The following is a 23,388-nucleotide window of genomic DNA, read 5'->3' on the forward strand; positions in this document are numbered from 1 at the left end:
TGTTTGCTTAGAAATTATAGTTCTTTGCAAGATTTGGTTGGAGAGTTTAAATGGGCTTATGGTTCATCTTTATGTGAAAGAGTTCTTTAAATAGAAAAGTTTGTAGGTTTTTTTTTTTTTTTTTTTTTTTTTAATTTTTAAAGTGCCTCATTTTTTAAAAGCCGTTTTTGTTTTTTTGTGCCTTATTTCGGAATTTAGAAATTTCAATTATATTATATATTATTTCCCTCTCTTCCTTTTGACCCCATCATCATTTTATATAATTTATCTATCTCAAAATATATTTAGTGATTCTCCATTTATATTTCTCCCTCTTACTTTTCAAAAATTTTTAATCCTAACCATTCCCTACTTATATGTTTTTTTTTTTCTTTTGCCTAAAATTCTGCGCACACCCAAACAGAGGGAGTAGCGCGTCTACCTTTTAAAAATTGATTTGTATAAAGTAGAGGTGATAAAAACTAACCCGACCAATTCAATATGACCCGAAAAAAATCAATTTAGATTTCAACTCATATAGACAAAGTTGTTTAGCATGATTCAACTTTGCAATAAACTCGACCTGAACTCACCGAACTCGACCCAGTTACCCGAATTGATACATCTACCATGACACGTTATAAATTTGATAGAATTACATTTTTTTTTATTAACTTACATACGAGTCTGGGTCGAACGACAAAGGAGGTTTCATTCCAAAAATATATGGCAATAGGAGGGGTACATAGCCGCTTAGCCTTATAAAGCGTTTAACTCTATATATTTTCTTTTAAGGTTATACTTCAACGAACACTCCTCTCACATGCAAGGTCCTTTATTTTCATCACTTAAGATTTTTCATGGGGTTAAAGCGCATTTCACACTTCTTCTCACATGAATCAATTGGCCTAGTGTACTTAAGTCATTCTTGCCTCATTGTGGGTCTGACACTGATATCATGATAGATACGTATTAGCGTTGCATATGTCATCTAGAAAGAGTTCACTTTACAGGTTAGAGTTGGTTTTATCTTTTAAAAAAATAATAATAAATAAATAAATAAATAAATAAAAAATCATATTACGATAGGAGATGTAGCCCCTATAGTCTTAAAAAGTGTTTAATTCTCTTTTCTTTTATCAATGAGGGACACTTACATTTATTGTTTTGAAAGATTACACTTCAACATTATTCTAATTAGAGGTGATAAAAAATAAAGGCCGCGTCGGGCCTTAACATCATATCTCATGTCCAAACCCACAAAAATTGTTGTATGTAGGAGATAATCTAGGGCAAGCCTCCGACGTTTAATGGGCTCATCGGGCCAAAGCGGGCCTTTTGGGCTTTTTCTGTACTGAGTTGAGTTTGGGTTTTTACCTACTAATGTGAATCGGGTCGGGTCGTAGTTGATCACCTCTAATTCTAATGATAATATATACTCCTCCGTTTCATATTTTTTGCAATTTTGGGGTATTATTTGTGAGGTATAAAATATTCCAAAGTTGCAAAAAATATGAAACAGTAGTAGTATATTTTTTGAATGTAGATGAAAACTCAATTGGGATACTCTCTCGGTTAAAAAAACAACAACATTGTTTGAAGTTTATAGATCAGTTAGATTGGGTTTGGAATTATGAATTTCTCATTCCAAATCTTGTCGGATACAGTTGAAAACGGATTATTTTCTCTAATTCGGTTGATTTCTTACACCTCTATTTGTATTTTGTAATCATGTTGTGTGTATGAGCTCCACAAAAATAGTGTACGAATACAGGTTGTGCAATTAAAATATACACACAACAATAATGCAGACAAATTATACACACACCAATAATGTTGGCTACAATTTTTATTTTTTTTAAGAAAGGACTTTTTGTCAAAAACTACCTAATAAAACTCAGATTTAGTGAGAAACTACCTATTAAAAAAAATGTTATAATAAAGTATCTAATAAAAGTAAAATGTTGTAAAAAAGTACCTAAGAAAAGGTAAAATGTTGTAAAATACTACCTATACCGGATTTCCACCGTTGACCGACCTCAAAACACTCTCAAAATCACCGCTTTTATTCCCAAAACTAACATAAAATTTGCTTGAAATCGCCTCAACCACGCCTAAACCACCTTTAAACCCCAAAACCACCACCTCTAACCCCAAAAACAATCACCATCGCGAAGCACTAATCTACCTTCACCAACTCTAAATATCCTCCAATCACCCGAAAATAACCTTATCACCTTGAAAACCAACCCTCGCGCACGGTGGTTTCGGGGGGTGTTTTAAGGTGGATCAACGTCGTGAAATTAAGTCAACGGTGAAAATTCGGTCAAAGGTAGTATCTTACAACATTTTACTTTATATTAGGTGGTTTCTTAAAACATCTTTTTTATTAGGTAATTTCTCACAAAATTTAGATTTTATTAGATAGTTTCTCACAAAAAATCCTTTATTACCAATTATTTTGAAGCTATTTAAATCATGCATTGCACATGATTAATTTAATAAGATAAAATAAGTTGAAACAAACAAATCCCTCTTAATCTTTCAATAATCATTGTAGGTCCAACTTATTGGAAGCTTTTACGCTAAAATGAACTCTTTTTAATTATTTTTTTTTAACACAAAATACTGAATTAAATTGAGAAGCCTAAGCCATTAAAGTTTGATACAGGAGCAGCTTTGAATGCATAATCAAAACATAATTATTTTTTATTTATTTTTTTATTTTTTATTTTTTAAATGAGACCATCTTATAAAAGTTATGATTATAAGATGTTCTTATTTAAAAATTTATATATATATTGAGTTCAATTTTAACAAAAAATATGTTCTTATATTATATATTATACTTCATAGTTAGTTCTCAAACTATTTTTAGATAAAGGGAGTATAGTTGTACAAATATCAAGACTACTAATGAAATCTCATAAAATCTCTCTCTGTTTTTTCTTCGCATGATTTATTAATTAAGAGCATGTTTGATAAGAGTGTTTTTTGGGTTTAGAATGGATTCAATTAAACCATTATTATTGTCACCAAGTGTTTTGTTAGAAGGTTTGGGTAACAATTACATTTCCTAGTGGGTAATGATTTGCACCTATTTATTATCTAGTTGAATAAAATATGTCTAATGGTGTTGAAATATATCCTATCAAATAACACATGTAAGTGTCCCACATGGAGAAAAGATGAGATCAGAGAGTCAAACACTTTATATGGCTAAGGGGCTACTCTTCTTATTGCCATATGGTTTTGGGATGAAATCTCCTTTGAACTTGTAAAGTGGACTCTTTTCTTGGTTTGCAGGTGTAGCCCAGACCCGTATTTTACAAATGGTATTATTTAACCATCTAATAGTACTACCCTAAATTTCCAACAGAATTTGTAAAAATCTATTTGAAATATTAATAGTGAAAGATCTAGTTTGTGTATACAAGAATAGCTACATACAAACTAATCGGTGAAAGATTAATAGTCTGATCTCCATGTCTTTTGTCATAAAATTCTTCTTTATTCTCAAGAAATTCTTTCTTGGTTAAAGAAAACACGTTAGAGAATTTAGAGCATTATCAATTATATTGTTTCGTGCAAAATAAATTAGTTTAGAGAAAATCACATGGAGAAACCCTATGGAAGTACGAAATAATTGAAAAGTACAATTTTTTTATTATACAACCGGTTGTGATTAAGGGAAGAGTAATTTGATGGAAAGCGATGCACACGTGGCTCATTAATTTCATATTGTATAATACATCATATAAGTTGAACAAAAGTTATATGGAGGAGATTGATTATTAATCTCGGATTAATACCCAAATACCATCGATGCATTTAAAGGGTTCACAAAACTTTATTAAATTAGGTTATTTTTAATTGCCAGTATTCTAATTTTACAAGCTCTTTAAAACGTGGTTTAATCCACACCAATTTTAATCAGTCGGAGTGTTTTGTACTTTGGTTGATGCTCTTGTGAAACTGATTGTGTAGAATTTAATGTTGTATTGTTAAAATATTTTTTCAATTGTAAGGCCTTGTTTACTTCACATTATTTTTGCTGAACTGAAATTATTTTTATTGAACAAATTTTTTTTTTATTTATTGAGTACTAAATTAAACTTAATTTTACTAACTCAAATTATTTTTACTGAATAATTTTTTTTTTTGGTGAAGTGAACAGGACCTAACTGTATTATTAAAAATTCAGTTCAATTGTAAATAGACTAAGCACCAATTATATACTTGTATGGAAAATTAAAAATAAAAGAACTTGTCAGAGTAAATGGGACAAGTGGATGACTTCAATCAATGCAAAACCAAACAAAAGGACCACAATTTACAAAAATTATGCAATATCGGTCCGTAAATGAAATTTCATTTTCCACGTACTTGTTACTTTATTAGTTTGATGACTTAGGTCGTCCTAAGATTAGAGGACGTGTCTAGTTGTATCTTTTCTAAATATTTTCCCATCTACTATACTTAGTACTGTCAAAATGATTTGACAGTTCGGTTTTGGTACGGTTTAAAATCGGTTTGGTTTGAAATCAGGTCGCTTTGAAATCGGTTCAAATGTCTTACGGGTCGGTTTCACTTCGGTTTAAATCATTACGGGTTCGATTCGATTTCGGTTTATTCTTTTAACGGTTTTAATTCGGTTCGGGTTGTAAACGGTCCGGGTAGTAAACGGTTCGGTGCAGACGGGTTGCGGTTTGTTTACGGTTTGGTGTAAACGGTTTTTATCCCGGTTTAAATTCGGTTCGGGTAGTAAACGGTTCGGTGCAGACGAGTTGCGGTTTGTTAACAGTTCAGTGTAAAGGGTTTTATCCCGGTTCAGACGGTTTCGGGTTAGAAACAGTTCGGTTCTTTTTTGGTTTAGTTTTATTTTAGTTCGGTTTATAACTGATTCAATTCGTTAACGGGTTCATTTCTTCTAAGATTTAACATTATTTGGATCGATTTTATTTTGGGTTACTAAATTATGGTTTGGGTCTGTTTTTGATTTCAAAAAATCGGTTTTTTATCGAGTCGCTTGGATTCGGGCAATTTAACTGTTTTGGTTTGAAATTTGATACTACTTTCTAACTTTTTGTTGGTTAACAAGTTTTATATCAAGTCGAGACTTCATCACTTCATATTGAGGCATCATATTATATGCAAATTCTCATTAATTTTATAAATACATATCATGTTATCTTTCAAGTTTTTCCATACTGATCTTACTAGTTTATTACAAAGTAGATTATAAAAGTTTAGTGCATTAATGTATTATTGTTTTACTATCAGATTATTATCTGCTTATTATTTGATCATTTAATTAATAGTGTCATAATTATGATTTGATGAGTTGTTGTGACATCGAAATTTGCAATTTGGTATTCGATACCTAATTAGTCAACAAGAATGATAATTAAGACTCGTTTATCATTATATATTTGCATAAAGTTATATATGAAGATATTTCAAAGTAGTTTGATTTGTATAATGAAAGAAAACATTAATGAATAAGACGGTAATATTGATTCTTTCAATTGATTATACATATACATAACATCTAACCATCTCATATTCTCATAGTTAAATATTTATTAGTATAAAGGGATAAGAATCATAAGATTATTATATTTTTGTATATCCTTTACTGGTTTACCCCTAAGGCTTAAGTCACTAATTAGTAATTAGTAATTACTTAATTAGACTAACAAGTTAACAAGAAAGAGTAACTTTTAACTTGAGTCTAATAGATCAAATACTGAAATGCTATTAGTATATTACCGAGTAGGATAGTCTAGTACACTGTTGATCTGTTATGCAACTATGCTAAATTGACAATTACTCATATAGTCATATTAGTCAATCACTCATGTAGTCATATCTAATTAAGTAATTTGTAGTTATGTACTAATCTACTAGTCAATTTGGATGTGCTCATTGAAGTGTGTTTAATGCTTGCTTTCACTTAAGCTAATTGAATGCATGATCTAATTAATTAATAAACATGTGCGCATAATAATTATGTTTCAAATAAGAGAAAAAATAAAACACATATGTGCATAATTAGATTTTATTTAAAATACCTTTTTAACTTGGTTTTAATCTTTTCTTTATAGTTAGTGGTTTGTAAACGGTTCGATTTATAAGCGATACGGTTCATAAACGGTTCGGTTTATAATCAATTCGGTTTATAAACGGTTCGGTGCAAATGGGTTGCGGTTTGTTAACGGTTTGGTGTAAACGGTTTTTATGCCAGTTCAAATGGTTTTGGGTTAGAAACGGTTCGGTTTATTTTCGGTTCGGTTTAGATTTGGTTCGGTTCTTTAACGGTTTAACGTTACTCGGATCGGTTCGGTTTCGGGTTTACTAAAATGTGATTTGGGTCGATTTTCGATTTCAAACAGTTGGTTTTTAATCGGTTCGGTTCTCATTCGGATCGGTTTGAACCAATTCGGTTTCACCGGTTCGATTCGGTTTTTGACAGTGCTAACTATAGTCTATCGTTAACTCATCACTATCTTAGCTTAAATACTACTCCCTCCATTATTCATAAAAAGCAATAGGCAATACACAACACTTGTCATTTATCCTGATGTTAGACGGAGTGATTCGTCTTTATTTCAATATTTTTTTTTTCTTTTTTTAACAAATTGTGGTTGGTCATACGGCAGTGGTGGAGCTAGTTTTTCAATAAGTGACTTCAAATCAATTTAAACTAATTCTTAATAAATATAAATAAATTTATTATTTTAAATTATTAATAAAAGCAGTTATATAAACTTTCATAGTGATTTAAAAATTCTAAAAATAAATTCATGTTATATTATATATTATATATTGCGCATATATATTATGTGCATATACATACTTGACACATACAAATATGTGTTTTATGACGATTCTAACTGCGACAAACGGCTTACGACAGTTTTTGCTATTTTTTGCGACAAATTTTTGTTGTCGCAAAATAATAGCTTATTTCTTGTAGTGCAAAAAACTCAGGGGTATATGGTGAAAAATCCGTTTTATTAATGAAATTCTTTTTCTTCTTTAAGAAAAAAAAATCACGCAAATTTCGATAATATCAACTTTTAGTAATTTTACATATAAAGAATTAAAATATTAATGGTAAAATTTGTTCATTAGGAAGTGTGTCAATGTAATTGATACACTTATGCAAATATAAAGTGGGTATAAGTTTTTGAAATTTAATTAATTACATAAATAAAGGAATATATTAAACCAAGAAAAGATAGTAAGATTTTATGTCATACAAAACCTAGAATACAACATCGATTCAACATATTTGGGAAGATAATTTGACATAGCACTACGTACATTACTTTTATATCTTAGAAAATCTTGAAATATTCTACTTATATCGCATGTGATGTAAGAAATCTAACAATGGAGGGACAATAAAGTCCATGATTATCTTATTTTGAACCTACGAAAATTTTGCGTATTAATTTTGAGAACGACGACCGATCTTAACCTTAAAACCATTTTTCATACGAAGAAGTATAGAGAGATCGAGGACAGGATAATTTTCTTGCACGGTCTCTATATTGTAGTGATGGATGATGACGGCAGCTATAATCTTCATCTGGGTGAAGGCCATTTGCTTTCCCAAGCAATACCTTGGCCCTGAGCCAAACACCGAAAACTTGTATGATGGCTCAAGTTTAATCGTTCCACCTTCAGTTATCCACCTTTCGGGCTTGAACTCGTTGCAATTTTCTCCCCATATCGATTTCATCCTTCCCATCACGTACATGTTTATGATAATTTCCGTATTTGGATTCACTTCATGACCACTAGGAAGGATGTCAGGCTCAGTTGGTGACTTGTGATTGTATACTAACCCAGGATAGAGTCTTAAAGATTCACATAATGTAGCATGAAGATATATTAGCTGGCCACTAAGCTCTATAAAATTGCTTAGAAATTTATCATAGTTATTGTTCACTTGTATCATTATAGCATCTAGTTCCATTTTAATCTTGTGAGCAATTTGTGGGTTTTTCGAGAGAAGGAAAAAAAATCAAGCCAATGCAATACTTGCTGTTTCTCCTCCGGCTAGGAAAAAATTTGAAATTGTATCCCTTAAAAATTTATCATTATTGTTGTGACTCTTTGACTTAATTGTGTTTTCATCAGTATCCATGATTAAGGTCAATAGATCTACTCCACTTACCTCTATTTCATTATCCTTTGGCTTAGATGTCCCTTTCCTCCTTTCTTCTCTCTTCCTATCTATGCTCTTGTAAACATAGTCATCAAGGATTTACCACGCTTGCTTGTGCTTCTTCTCTCCTCCTATATTCAACCACCTTTGGAATTTCCATATGCATGTTGGCAATACGTGACGAATAAAAATAGTGTGTTCGAAATTAGCCACAGCCTTTAAGAGTGGAAAATCTGGCAAATCTATTGAAAGTGATTCCGGATCATGGTCCATCATGATCCTACTCATTGTATCATACATGAACCTTAAGATTATATTTTGTAGGTCAATCTCAATCGAGTGCTTAGCAATATGATCAAGAAATGGGATGAGTCCATTCTCGACTTTTTTCCGTGTTATATTGATCAAAGAGTTGTGGAATTGAGGATGATGGAAAAAAAAATGAGCCACATTTCGATGGTAACTCCATACATCTGAATCTGAGTTAAGGACCCCATAGCCAAGGACATCAAAGATTTCGTTAAATTTGGAACCTTTTACATAAGTTCCAGATTTTTTGTTATATATATGGTTAAGGTTAGCAGGATCAACGGTTAATAGGATGTGCATGTTGGCAAACCAAGGGCCCATCAAATGGAAATTCATGTTCGAATTTTCCATAAGATGCAAAATAAAGTCATGAATATTATGGACGTTTTTGAGGAGTGCAGGAAGCATCCCAACAAGGGGCCATTTAGTTGGGAGCCCATTTTTTTTGCGAAAGAAGCAGCAAAATAAAGCAAAGAAAAGGAGGATCAGTGTATTGATCAACATGTAATACCCCATTAGGAAGTACGAGTATGTGTTTAGGTTTTGCTTGTTTGGGAGTTTGGTTGATGATTCTGTGGAAATGTGCGTGCTTTTATGGAGGAGATTTTTGTATTATTAATGGTGTAAACCTTCCAATTCAAAACAAAGGAAAAAATGTTAATGTAAGATTAGAAATGATACTCGTATTATCACGTCTTCATCAAGTGTATTGCCAATATCGTGAGTAATGAGACGCAAGAAAATTTATATTATAGCTAAACTCCCACCTACTAACACGAATTAGATGTGTTTAATTCACCTGATAATTCTAAATTATTTTTTAAATAAGACGATAAATTAATTAGGCTTATTTTTCAGTAAAACAGGTTAAGCTATGACACAAACTTCCTAGTACGTTCAATGACGGCCTTCTAGGGTCACAACAAAATACTTCATTTTTTAAGAAAAGAAGGGTAAACAAGAATTAAGAAAGTCTTCTCTTAAGATGTACTATAATAATTTATGTTCGTTCAAATTTTGCAAAATGAAGGATGAAAAAAGGGTTAGTAGTTTTAGTATATTGATGTAATAAGCTGGCCAGGGTAAGAAACCATTAATGGTTGTCATTCTTGTGTATAAGTAGATGCTGAAGTGAAACTCCAATTATTATTTTTGCTGTTTTTAATAAATATACAATGAAGTATGCGTACGTTTTACTTTAGTTGTGCAGAAGAAGACAGAAGGAAAAAAAAAAAAACTTTAAGGTTCGTTTGACATTGTTGTGGTTTTCTGTTTTTTGGTTTTTTTTTATCTTCAAAATCATATGATATATGCCATATAATGAATAAAAAATTAGTCAAACTTATTAAAATCCTGATAATTTAGAAAATTGACAATAAAAATGGAAACACCTTTTTCTTGTTTCATGTTTATGATTATTGGTTTTTAAAAAAAAACGAGAACTAAAAACAAAAAACAATGCCAAACAAGCCCTTAATTATTATTATTTTTTTTTCCCCAACCTTAAGCCCGTTTGGTTTGATGTAAAATATTTTATAAAAATGGTTTTTTTTTTATTTGTTTATTTATTTATTTATTTATTTTAGTTTTCTTTGTTTGGTTTGTGATGATGAAGGGGTGGAAAACACTTTTCTTTATAAGACAAGGGCTTTTCTCCTTCGATTGACATGGTTTTCCGACACCCTTTGAAATACAAGGTGCTACAATTGATTGATGTGGATGCTCGGATTCATGTTATGGAATTGTCACAAAAAATTTATTCCTTCCAAAATTACAAAGCACAACGGATCTACTCGTAAACCTTTATGAGAAAACGAATCGAGAATATGCCAAATTGTTACTAAAGATTGACAAGTGTATCTAATGCACGAAATATACGCAATGTTTACACGTTTGAAAAACAAATAATAAAAGTGAAAATATATATATATATATATATATATATTAAATTTAGAAGGTTGGAAGTCATTTGTTAAAAAGTTAAAAATGGAAGTGCTTAAATTTTGAGAATTTAGGTTTGAAAGCTTGTGATTAAAAGTTGGAAAAAAATTTGTTAAATTATTGTAAAGATTATGTGTTTGATGTTGTTAAATTTGTTTTCTCTATCATTAATTGTCAATGAAAATTATGTATGACTTTAATCAATGAAAATTAGTGTCTTTTAGAACTTTTGAAAAAAAAAAAAAATGGGGGAGCATTCCCTTAAAAAATCAAGTTCCAAAAAACACCCCAATTGATTCTTCTTAATATTCTCATTTGAAATATATTTGCAAAACAAAAAGTAAATTTGAAAATATCTAAAGCAGTTGCTTAAGATTTGTGTGGGCTAATTTCTTTATAAAAATAAAAAAATAAAAAAAATTGTGAGGGCTTATATTTTTGGAATAATGGAAACTAATAATCCCACCTTTGTCATTTCTCCTCAAAATATTCGCACCTTTTTAAAATCTGGAAATAGTCCCACCTTTAACCCTCGTCTGCTTAAAATGATCCTTTTTACCTCCAACTTGTTCAATAGGAATTTTATTTTTATTTTTATTTTTTTTTACCTTTTTCTTCAATCTCTCTCCTCCTTCATCTCCTACCTTATTGATCACCTGAAAAACTCCATAACCACCACTTCCTCCATAGCCACAACCTCATATATAACCACCACCTCACCAACATCACTACACCATGATACTATCACCTGACCCAACCCATTTCCTTAATCCCGTATGTCCAGCACCCACCTAGTCCGGCAGCCCCCCACCCAACAACCCCGAAACCACCCACGTGGCGCGGCAGCCCCAGAACCCAGCTGACCCGTAACCTGAAACGCCAACCCCCACCCAACCCACGTGGTCCGACAGTGGATACTAACTCCGACAGGGGGGTAGAGCTGTAAAATTATGAAGTAGGGGAAGGGAGAAGGGGAGGGAATCGGGGAAGATGCAAGGTGGGGAAGGAAAAGGGAAATGACAGTAGGTACTAACTCCGGCAAATGGGTGCTCCGGCAGGGGGTGGGGGTTGGTGGTTCTGATGGATCTTGAAGAGGGAAGGGGAACAGGAAAGGGAAGAGGGTGGGGGCTGATTTTTTTTTTTTATTTAATTTTTTTTTATAATTATTAAAAAAAATTAAAAAGGACCAATAAAAATAAGACACGTGGCATTTAACCGTCATCAACAGGTTAACAACTTGATTATCCGGTAAAAAACTTATTTTGAGAATATGGGGGTTAAAGGTGGGATTGTTTCCAGATTTCGAAAAGGTAAGATTTTTTTGAGCAGAAATAGCAAAAGTGGGATTATTAGTTTCCATTTTTCCTATATTTTTTTCCGAAATAAACACAACATATTTCTCTTTCTTAGCTTTAAATGGCGTTATTTAAGAGTATACCCCATTTTTGTTGACCCATGAGGCCACAAACCCTTAGTTTAATCAATCAAACATTACACCATATAAAAACATAATGATAAGGAGATTCGAACAACTCAATTTCTTGTAGGAAGAATAATTATTTAACTATCTAAGCCAAATATCAACCATGTTATCAATATGAAAATAAATGTATATAATTGCAAATCACAAGGATTATTTAAAAAAGGAAAACAAGATACCATAAATATTAAATACATTTAATCACAAAGTTACTTTAAGTAGCAACCCGATACAACATCCGAGCCACACACTAATTAAATATCAAAATGTATCGTTAATTGATCTTTGTGAATGCATCTTCTTCTCTCACCATTTATTAATAGTCAACGTTTTTGGTGTATCCTGCGCATAATGAGAAAAACAATACAAATCTATATATAATGTGGACGATATACACTTGAAAATAAAACGATATAAAACAATGGTCATAGTCCAATTTAAATAAAGGCCATGCTTAGTAAATGGCTTTTATTTAGCTTTTTGATTAGCTTTTGACTTTTTATTTTGGTCAAAAAGCAAAAAAAAAAAAAAAAAAAAAAAAGTATTTGGTTAATGGATTTTCAGCTAGCTGTACAAACATTTTGGTATTGGCTTTTGGCTTTTCCATTATTAGAAATAGGTCAATTTCCGACGGACATGTTTTTCCGTCGGGACGAAATTTCCGACGGATTTTTAATTCCGTGGGAGATTTCCCACAAATTCAAACAGTCCGTCGGAAATTTGTGACGGAATATAAATCCGTCGGAATAATAGTATTTTCAGACGGATTATTCCGTCGAAAATTTAAATTTCCGACGGAATAAAATTCCGTCAGAAAGTAATTAAATAAATAAATAAATAAATCAAACCCTACCCTCTTACCTAAATCGACAGCCCCCTTCCCTTATTTCATCTTTTATCTCTCTCTCTTGCTTCTTCCTCTTTCTCTCTCCTCTTCTCTCTTCTCCGCCCTCTTTCTCTCTCTTCTCCGCCCTCTTTCTCCTTCTTCTTTCTCTTTCTCGGTCTTCTTCTCTTCTCCTCTCTCCTCTTTCTCCTTTTCTCTTTCTCCCTTTCCATTTCTCTCTCTTCTACGGCCTCCCTCTCTATCTTAATTTTGGCCTGGCCTGCTTCCCTTTCTCTCTCTCTCTTTTTTTATTTTTTTATTGTTATGGGTTTTCATGGTTGGAGCCTAAAAAGCTTAAATCGACGATGAAATTCAAAGTCTCAAGGTCAAAACGAAGGTTTTTAGGTGAAATTCAGAGTTTTCATGGTTGAATTTGGCCTCATAAACCCAATTTCGAGGTTTTGTGTGGTGGAATAATGTATGTATCTCTTTTTTTTTATTAGTTGTTTTTTCGAATTTTTTTTAATATTTACGTACGGTGGTTAGGGTGTTTTGGCGCCGTGATGGGTGGTTTTAGGTGGGTGGTGAGGTGGTTTTCTTAAGATGGATTTAGTTTGGGTGGTTTTAGATCTGGGTTTAGTTGGATTTAGTTTGGGTGGTTTTAGATCTGGGTTTAGGTGGGCCGTGGTGAATGGTTTTAGATCTAGGTTTAGTTTGGGTGGGTTAGGGTTAGGTGGGGTGGGTTAAAGTGGTGGGTCTGGTTTGAGTTAGGTGGGGTGGGTTGAAAGTGGGTTAGGGTTAGGTGGGGTGGGTTAAGGTGGTGGGTCTGGTTCGGTTAAGGTGGGTGGTGTGGTGGTTCGGTTAAAGTGGTGGTGGTATTTTCGGGCAATTGGGGGAAGGGTTGACAATGGGTTTTTGGGTGGTCGGAGCTGGTGATAGTCCGTGCCGGCGGTGGTGCGGCGTGTTTCATTTTTTTTTTATTACAGCATTTTTCGTCGGAAATTTTCGGCGGACATTGTGTCAGTCGGAAATTTCCGACAGACTTTTCCGGGCTGGAAAATCTCTTCCGACAACTGAATTCCATCGGAAAATATGTTTCCGATGGAATATTTGTTGAAAAAGGTTGTTTTCCTGCAAAAAATTTTCCGACAACCGGTTCCAACTGTTTCCGACGGAATTTTTCCGTCGAAAATGGCCTGTTTTCTTGTAGTGTTCATCTACAAAACTACGGAGTACTTTTTATCCTTACATTCACTAATAATAATAATAATAATAATAATAATAATAATAATAATAGAGCTTAATTGATAAGTTATTTACAATGAACTTGCCGTGTCATTATTCATGTGACGCACAATCATGAAAAGAAAAGGATGACATATAGCAATAGCATATTATCTTTTTGAGTTTAAACAATATTATAAATTACGTTTTAACTCATGAAAATTGAATTATATAGGTGTTTGTTTCTTTAAGAAATACATTATGGCTTGTTTAGCAATTGACATCAAATTGACTAGCTTTCTTATGAAGGCGATATGTGCTTTACATAGTGATAATATAAATTTTAAGTAATATTAAAGCTAGTTAGGGTTGAATTCACAAAGAGATCTAAGTCATCCAAGTAGAGATGTCAATTCCTTACCGAACGCGATAACTCTACTCGATCCGAACAAGATACAAAATTACAAAGAGTCAAAGAGGGAATCCAAACCTAACCCAAACTCAACTCGATTTGACCCATCTATCATATTATTGGTTCGCATAATATAGGTATGAGATATGGGTTTATAATGACTAAAATCCATACCATATGTTTGGTTGTCAAAAGTATGAATTTTAAACCCATATACCTCAAACCCATGAGATATGGGGTTTAGAAACCTTGGGGTGGGGGAGGTGGGTTTGGCCATTCACTTCCCTTAGGTATAATAGTGAGAGATTTCATTTCAGAATTGAACCAATACAAACATATGGTATTAGGTATCATGTTCCAACCCGAAACCAACTTAACCGCATTCTTGATTCCAAACCCATACCATTCTACAAACCAAATGCCCCCTTAGTAAATCAAAATTTTCCTCCATTTCTTTTTAGTTGACATTCTCCCTCTGTCCCAAATTACTCACAACGTTTCGACTTTTTACACTATTCACTCATCTCACTTTGACCATCTTTTCTAGCTATTATATGAAAGTCAATGTGATCATGTAAGATGTTGTTGGGTCTCTTTTAATGTATTGTTTCTTACTATAAATTTTTTATAGCTTTTATAAATATATAATAAAATATATCGACGGTCAAACATGTACATCGGCAAACGTGTCTAGTCAAAATGTTGCAAGTATATATTCTGGGATAGAGTGAGTATTTCGTTAGTCACGTTTACCAATGCACAAATTTAACCATTTATATCTTTGATTATTGATAAGCAAAAAGTATAAAAAGTTTTATATTTTGATGGTATATATCATGACGAATCTAGCAAGATCATAAATGATTATATTTTTTAATATGTATAAATCACAAAACACGATTAAAGGCAAGTTTGTACATAGTGCTATAATCAAAATGTGTCAACTAAAAAAATAGAGATAATATGCTTTTACAGTATTTGAGACAGTATTTTTATACAGCCCAAAATCTAACCCAAATCCGATCTGTTAACCCGAATTGACAAGTCTCCTAGTGATCTCTTGTAACGTATTGTTATAACCAATAATTAATTCCTTGATTATCTTGAATCAATTTGGGCTTTGATGGGCTAATGAGGCCATGAGGGTATAAAATGGACTGGGAACCATATGGTGCCATGACCAAGGGCCAAAGGAAATTAATTGAATTGCCAAGAGCACTTGGCAAGCACGAAGGAGTTCAAAGGTAACTGACAACCATTATATTGGCAAGTTACATAAACTAAAGGCATTGAATCAAACAACAACAAAAACAACTACGAACTCATATCCCTATCTCTCTACTTTATAAAAAATACAAGATTATTATTATGAATAGTGTATTGCTAATTATACCCGTTAAAATGTGTATTTACATCATCCTCTTGTTTTTTACCCTTTTAAATATGTACGTACAAGTTTTTATTTTGCCTTCATTGATGTTAATTGCCTTTAATTTCCCTTTATTAATGTTAATTGCCATTTTTATTTAACTATTTAGAAAAGTGTGCGGACATTTACACCCTAATTCTAACTATTTATAATTGTTGTTGCAAAGTTAGTCGTATTTTTTTTAGGAAAAGTTAGTCGTATTTCTTGTCTCTTTGATAAAAATCACAATAACTTTATTTTGTATTGATTTCGTGTATGGTATCAGGTGATATTAATCGGGGGGAAAACTTGTACAAACATGGTTCACAATAATATTATTGTGGACGTATACGCGCGTAAATAACATTTTTACTGAATATAGTGACCCTAATTTTAACATAGTGACATTTATTTAAACTCTATGACCTTTAACATTATGGTGAAGCTAAAGTATATGTATGTCAACCAATGCTATGACCTTGATGATAACATAGTGACCTTTATTATTCATATTGACCAGTATAAAACACATTCATTTAAACCAAAAAAAAAAAAAAATATGAAGTAACCTCTGATGATCTTTATACTAACATAATGACTTTTATTTTAACATAATAACTTTTATTTTAACATAGCGACTTTTTATTTTAATAAATATAGCGACCATAGTGTCTGATCCCTAATAACACAAGTTCACAATAAATTTATGTAAACCAACTTTATTTAAAAATTTGTACATTAAGCAATATAAAAATATGGATTTTTTTTTACGGGATAAAAATATATATTTTGTTTAAAGTACTTTTCAATATCAATTTCATGAAATTAAAAATATTGTTTTATATAATACTTGATTGATTAGTATAACGCCAGGTAGGAATTTATATTAATAGATTTACAATTTTTATTATTCTTATATAATTTTTTTTCCTTAGTAGGATTGCTAACACGAGCGCGCATAGCTAGCAATATTCGGGAAGCTCTTCAGTTTGGTCTTACGTAACAATTTATTTGTTAGTAGCATTAATGAGGAAAAATAAGTAAACAGATATTTTTAGGGGTATAAATGTTCGCACACTATTCTTAATAGTTTAAAAAAAGAGCTAATTAGAGAGTGAGGGATATATAGATAAAGTGGTTAGAGTTTCCCTCCCGGTTCTAGGTAATCCATGGATCGATTATCATCTCTCGCCCTTTATGGCTCTCTTAACACCAAAAAAAAAGCTAATTACCATTAATGGGAGCAATTAAGTAAATAAATATTTTTGAGGTTATAATTTTGCAAACATTGTTCATAAGAGTTATCTCATACTATTAAAAGGTAGGGATGTACTCCGTAGATGAATACTCAAGTGGCACACTCTTACAGTTAATTAGGAAAAAAAAAACTCGGTTCTAAGTTTATTAGATTAAGATATACACATATAGTGTACATATTTTTTTCGATCTTGATCCATTTCAGACACAGCCCGATTGAGCACAAGACAAACTGTAATGACATATGGCCCTGCAGGGCCGCCCTGCTTGTACCTAATACTATGTACTTTTAATTAGGAATGTTGTTTTAATTAGGAATGTTGTAGATGTGTGGTACATTTGTAAGCTTGTTGTGTGAATGTGCTCCGCAAAAAGTAGTGTGCGTCTAAAATACAAATACAGGTTGTACAAACTACGGTGTACAAAGTATACACACCAATAATGCTAGCTATTAAAGCACGAGAGAAGAAATGCATTCACAATGAATAACTAACGGCACAGTATGATCTTTATACTAAAGGAGTAAAGGGTCAGGGCATCATGGGTCAACAAAAAATGGGTTGTGCTCTTAATTAATGGGATTTAAAGTTAAGAAAGAGAAATGTGGAGTGTAAATCAAACGAAAAATTCTACCCCAATTAATCTTAATTACTCCCTAGCTCGATTATTTGATCTTTTTGTTCTTTCTACTTTGACTTTTATGTCTCATCAAATATCAGAGCAAAAATCGGAGGAAGAAATAGATTTTTGCTACTCCATTTCTTAAGGGGAGAAAAATAGCAAAACAAAACAAATACAAAGTACTCAAGAAAAAGAAAAGTGTATTGATAAAAAATTAAAAAGTGATATAGATACCCCATTACGATTTATTAGTTGATGGATTTAGGCATGTAGCTTAGTAATTTGAGAGTTCGGTTAATGATTAAGACCCCAATCTCTTCACTTAACACAAGTATTTATTAACTTTTATTATTTTTATTAAATTGTTTCCTCCAATTTTTTTTAATATTTGTATCCATTTGACTTATACACCATTAGTATATTTTTTCTGGCTTAATTTTTTTTACTATCGGATTAGTTACAACGTTTATTTTTATAATTTAACTTTTTTTACATTTTTTACTAATAGACAATTAAAGATATTAATGGTCTAAGTGATGTCTCGATAAATATGCCAGTCAAAGTGATGCAATAATTTAAAAAACAAAAAAAAAAAACAGAGGGAATTTTTTTTTCTTTATGTAAATAATTTTTGTTGAACTTATTTAAATTAAAGTTTTATTATTATTGCCAAAGTTAATTATTTTTACTGATTTGTTATTGAATGTAGGCCTTGTTTTCTTTAACTTTTTCAAATAATATGGAGTATTAAGTAAAAAAATTCAGTTTAAAAAAAAAATGTTAAGTTCAGCAAAAATAAATTTTGTAAATTTACGATGTACTCCCTCCGTGTTTTAATAAGTGTTACACTTTGACCGGCACATAGTTTTAGGCAATTTAATTGACTTAGATAAAATAAGAGGTAGTGGGGTTGTTGGAGTATTAAAAAATTGTAAAAGAAAGATAGTGGGGTTAATAGTTTAATGAAAACTAATGAATGTGAGTGAAAGGAAATAATAAAAAAAAGTAGTAGTGGATTTGGGTAGAGTCATGAGAGGAGAGAGATATAATATTAAATTGTAGTATTTTGCCAAAAAAGGAAATGTATCACTATTTAAAAACGGCCGAATTTGATAAGTGTAACACTTATTAAAACACGGAGAGAGTAATTTCGTTGGCATTGGTCAACCCTGACTGCATCTGTGCATGGAGCTGAGAAATTACGATGGCCGATCAAAGATGTAATATCGATGACTACCTAGCCGTCAGTATGCCATTACCGACGTTTTTTCCGTATTTTACCGATGGTCAAGTACATATTATTACCTATTTTAATTTCTTGTTGTGGTAGTGATTGGATTAAAAAAAAAAACTCTAATATATATCGTGGAATTTATGGGTTTAACCTAATATATACCAATAAAGGCAATAAATCGAGGATATTTGTAATGATCTTATTATTGATATTTTAATGGGAAAATATGTGTCATTGAAAATACTTGGATAACATATACTCTTTTTTTTTTTTTTTTTTTTGATGGAATGGATAACATATATTCTGTAGTATATTGTTATTATAATAGCTATAGAAAAGTATATATTTGTGTATAATACATTAATATTTTGTATAATTTTTTTTTATATACTCTATAAGACTATAACTAATAATATTGTGAAAATTTTATATTTAAAATGAACATATTTTTTTATATAATGATATTTCGTTTGTTAATTAGTTTAAAAGATTACTGTACAAATAGTCATACTTTAGTAAAATTAGAAAAGTAGGATGGTAATTATACCAAACAATCAATACGTTTCCATTCATTTCCTCCACTTATGAATATAATGCCACTAAAAGTAATGTGTTAGGATTAGTGTGGAGATAGATAAATACATGGAGACATAAGGAGATTGCATAGAAGCTGCCTTATTGTTAAGGTTCGACCAAACTTGTGAAAAGTTCGGTCGAACCCGGTTTTAAGTCAGTAGCTGCACCAGTTTACATTTCTAGAGGAAGAGTGACCAAACCCAAGGAGGTTCGACCGAACCACCCTAGGTTCGACCGAACTCTGGGTAGGTTCGGCCGAACCTCCCTGCTCCCTATTTCGTCGCTTCGTTTTCGGCTTGTGCGATTTTTGCTTTAATCTTAGCCGTTGGATTGTATTTTCTACCTAGACTATATATACCTTTTCTAAGCCTCTTTGTTGAGTATTCACAAACATTTAAACACATAGAGAGGTTTTGAGAGGGTTTGTGAGGAGCATTTGAATTCTATACAATTCATGCTTGTAATTCTTGAGTTCATTCATCATCAATATTACTCCATAGTGCAAGGGTGGGTTTTTTCTCCCGGTTCTCGGGTTTTCCCACGGTAACATTGTCTTCCTTTTACTTGCTTTAATTCCTTCAAAGTTGTTCTTGATTGTTATGCTTGTTTGTTCATTGCTATTGTGGGTTGATTGCAAGTTAGTTGAACACTTTAATCCTTACAATTGGTATCAGAGCTAAGGTTGAATCTTTGGTGTTTTGATGATTTAGGGTTTGTGTTAAACTTGAAATTGTGATTGAGTTTCAAAGTTTGGAACTTTAGGTGTTCAAAGTTTGAGTCTTGGGTGTCAATTTGCATTCTTTGTTGTTGAAAACCTATTATGAACTTTGTGTGTTTGATTTGCAATGGAAGAAGGCAAGTTGAGAATTGAGAAGTTTGATGGGAAGGATTTTGGGTTTTGGAAGATGCAAATAGAGGACTATTTGTATCAAAAGAACCTATATTTTCCCCTTACTAGTAAACCATCGGGTATGAAGGAAGAGGAGTGGAAAGTATTGGATAGACAAGCCCTTGGAGTGATTAGATTGACATTGGCTAAGAGTGTTGCTTACAATGTCAAAGATGTGACAACGACGGTTGGTGTGATCAAAGCATTGTCCAATATGTATGAGAAGCCATCGGCTATGAACAAGGTGTTCTTGATGCGTCGTTTGTTTGAAATTGAGATGAATGATAGTGGTTCCGCCCCCGAACATATAAATGAATTCAATTCAATAATCTCTCAACTAGCTTCGGTTGAGATTAAGTTTGATGATGAAGTGAGGGCCTTGATCTTGTTGTCATCGTTGCCTAGAAGTTGGGATACCGTTGTAGCCGCCATTAGCAACTCTTCCGGAAAGTCGAAGTTGAAGTGTGATGATGTTAGGGAATTAATCTTGAGTGAGAGCTTGAGAAGGAAGAACTCGGGTGAGTCATCGGGTGGTGCTTATTCTAGTGAAGGTAGGGGACGTGGAAGACAACAAAGAGGTGCTCAAAGAGGAAGATCGAAGTCTAGAGGGAGGAGTAAGTCGAAAGGGAAGGTGAACATTGTGTGTTGGGGTTGTGGTGTGAAAGGGCATACTAAGAGGGAATGTCCTAATCCCAAGAAGAAGGGTGGTTCAAACCACAAGAACCACGGTGATGCTAGTTCATCGGTTAGCTTGGCATCAAGCGATGAAATCGGTGATGCATTGATCTTGAGTGTTGATAGTCCCATTGAGTCTTGGATCCTTGATTCGGGAGCTTCATTTCATTCTTCTCCATGTAAGGAGATTTTCCAAAACTTCAAGAGTGGCAAGTTTGGAAAGGTGTATCTTGCGGATGATGAACCGTTGGATATTGTGGGGAAGGGAGATGTTATGATCAAGACTTCAAGTGGGAGCTCATGGAAGCTTGAAGATGTTAGGTACATACCTAAGCTAAGGAAAAATTTGATTTCGGTGGGTCAACTAGACTCAAGCGGTTTTAGAACCATGTTTGGTGAAGGTACTTGGAAGGTTTCAAAGGGAGCTATGGTGGTGGCTCGGGGCACGAAGACCGGCACATTGTACACTACCTTAGGGTGTAAAAGCATGATTGCTACAACCGCAAATGATGAGACTAAGCTTTGGCATACTCGGCTTGGTCACATGAGTGAGAAAGGGATGAAATTGCTAGCTTCAAAGGGTAAGTTGTCGGGGTTGAAATCAATCGACATGAAATTTTGTGAGACATGTGTTTTTGGGAAACAAAAGTAGGTGTCTTTCACAAAAACCAAACGGTCCTTGAAGAAGGAGAAGCTAGAACTTGTGCACACGGATGTTTGGGGCCCATACCCCATCAAGTCCCTTGGTGGTTCTCACTATTTTGTCACTTTCATTGATGATTCAACCCGGAAAGTATGGGTATATTTCATGAAGCACAAGTCGGAAGTGAATGAGAAGTTCAAGACTTGGAAGGCGGAGGTTGAAAATGTTTCGGGCAAGAAGATTAAGGCAATCAAGTCCGACAATGGAGGAGAGTATGAGTTGGAAGCTTACAAAAACATTTGTAAGGAGCATGGCATTGTTTTGGAGAGGACCATTCCCGGTAAACCTCGCCAAAATGGGGTAGCGGAACGGATGAATAGGACCTTACTTGAGAGGGCGAGGTGTATGAGGTTGTTTGCGGGCCTCCCAAAATGTTTTTGGGCGGATGCCGTTAGTACCGCGGCTTACTTGATAAACCGTGGACCTTTGGTACCTTTGGAATTCAAGATACCGGAAGAGGAGTGGAGTGGTAAGGAGGTGTCCTACACTCACTTGAAGACCTTTGGTTGTGTGGCCTATTTGCAATCCGAAAAGAGAGACAAGCTAGACCCAAAAGCCATCAAATGTTACTTCATCGGGTATGGATGTGAGAAATATGGTTATAGATTGTGGGATCCTAAGAATCGAAAGATTGTTAGGCATTGTGACATCACTTTTGCTGTGAGCTCTTTGTACAAAGACAACTTTGGTGGGAAATCCGTTGAGAAAGAATCAATTGAAGATGAGCGGGAATTTGTTGAGCTAGATGGTAAGGTTAGAAGTGATAAGGAAGTTGAACAGGTAGAAGTTGAGGTGCAAATTCAACAAGCATCTCCTCAACATGGTGCTCATGTTCCGGTGGATTCGGATTCAAGTGATTCGGATGATGATGATCACTTGGAAACGGATGAGCGAATAGTTATGGGTGAGCCCGTTGTGGTTCATGGAGATCCATCTACACCACCAACGGTGAGGAGATCATCAAGAACAATCAAGCCACCACACCGATATTCTCCATCCTTGCATTATTTGTTGTTGACGGATTCCGGTGAGCCGGAATGTTATAAAGAGGCAATGGGCATGGGTGACTCGTTGAAGTGGGAGCAAGCAATGGAAGATGAGATGTCTTCATTGGAGAAAAACAACACTTGGGTGCTGGTTGAGTTGCCTAAGGGCAAGAGAGCATTTTTGTGCAAGTGGATCTTTCGAAAGAAAGAAGAACCGGATGGTACAATTCGGTACAAGGCAAGACTTGTGGTGAAAGGTTTTTCACAAAAGGAGGGCATTGATTATCATGAGATCTTTGCTCCGGTTGTGAAGCTAACCACTATAAGGATCTTGTTGGCTATAGTGGTTTCGGAGGACTTATTTCTTGAGCAAATGGATGTAAAAACCGCGTTTTTACACGGTGATTTGGAGGAGGAAATCTACATGAAGCAACCGAAAGGGTTTCAAGTTCCGGGTCAAGAGAACTTGGTGTGCAAGCTTAAACGGAGTCTATATGGGTTGAAACAAGCTCCTAGACAATGGTACAAGAAGTTTGACAATTTCATGCTAGGCAATGGTTTCGTGAGAGCGGAAGGTGACCATTTTTGCTACTTTCAAAGGTATGACAATGGATATATCTACTTGCTTTTGTATGTTGATGATATGTTGATTGCGGGAACTAGTATGGAAATTGTCAATGACTTGAAAAAGA

The 23,388-nt window shown here is 33.4% G+C and overlaps 1 pseudogene; it reads right to left on the minus strand.

Annotated features, from left to right (window-relative positions):
• Positions 1–7,435: 7,435 nt before the first annotated feature.
• On the minus strand, positions 7,436–8,971 carry LOC110687679 (annotated as a pseudogene).
• Positions 8,972–23,388: the final 14,417 nt, after the last annotated feature.

Source organism: Chenopodium quinoa, unplaced genomic scaffold, assembly GCF_001683475.1.
Source record: "Chenopodium quinoa cultivar QQ74 unplaced genomic scaffold, ASM168347v1, whole genome shotgun sequence".
NCBI classification, from domain to species: domain Eukaryota; kingdom Viridiplantae; phylum Streptophyta; class Magnoliopsida; order Caryophyllales; family Amaranthaceae; genus Chenopodium; species Chenopodium quinoa.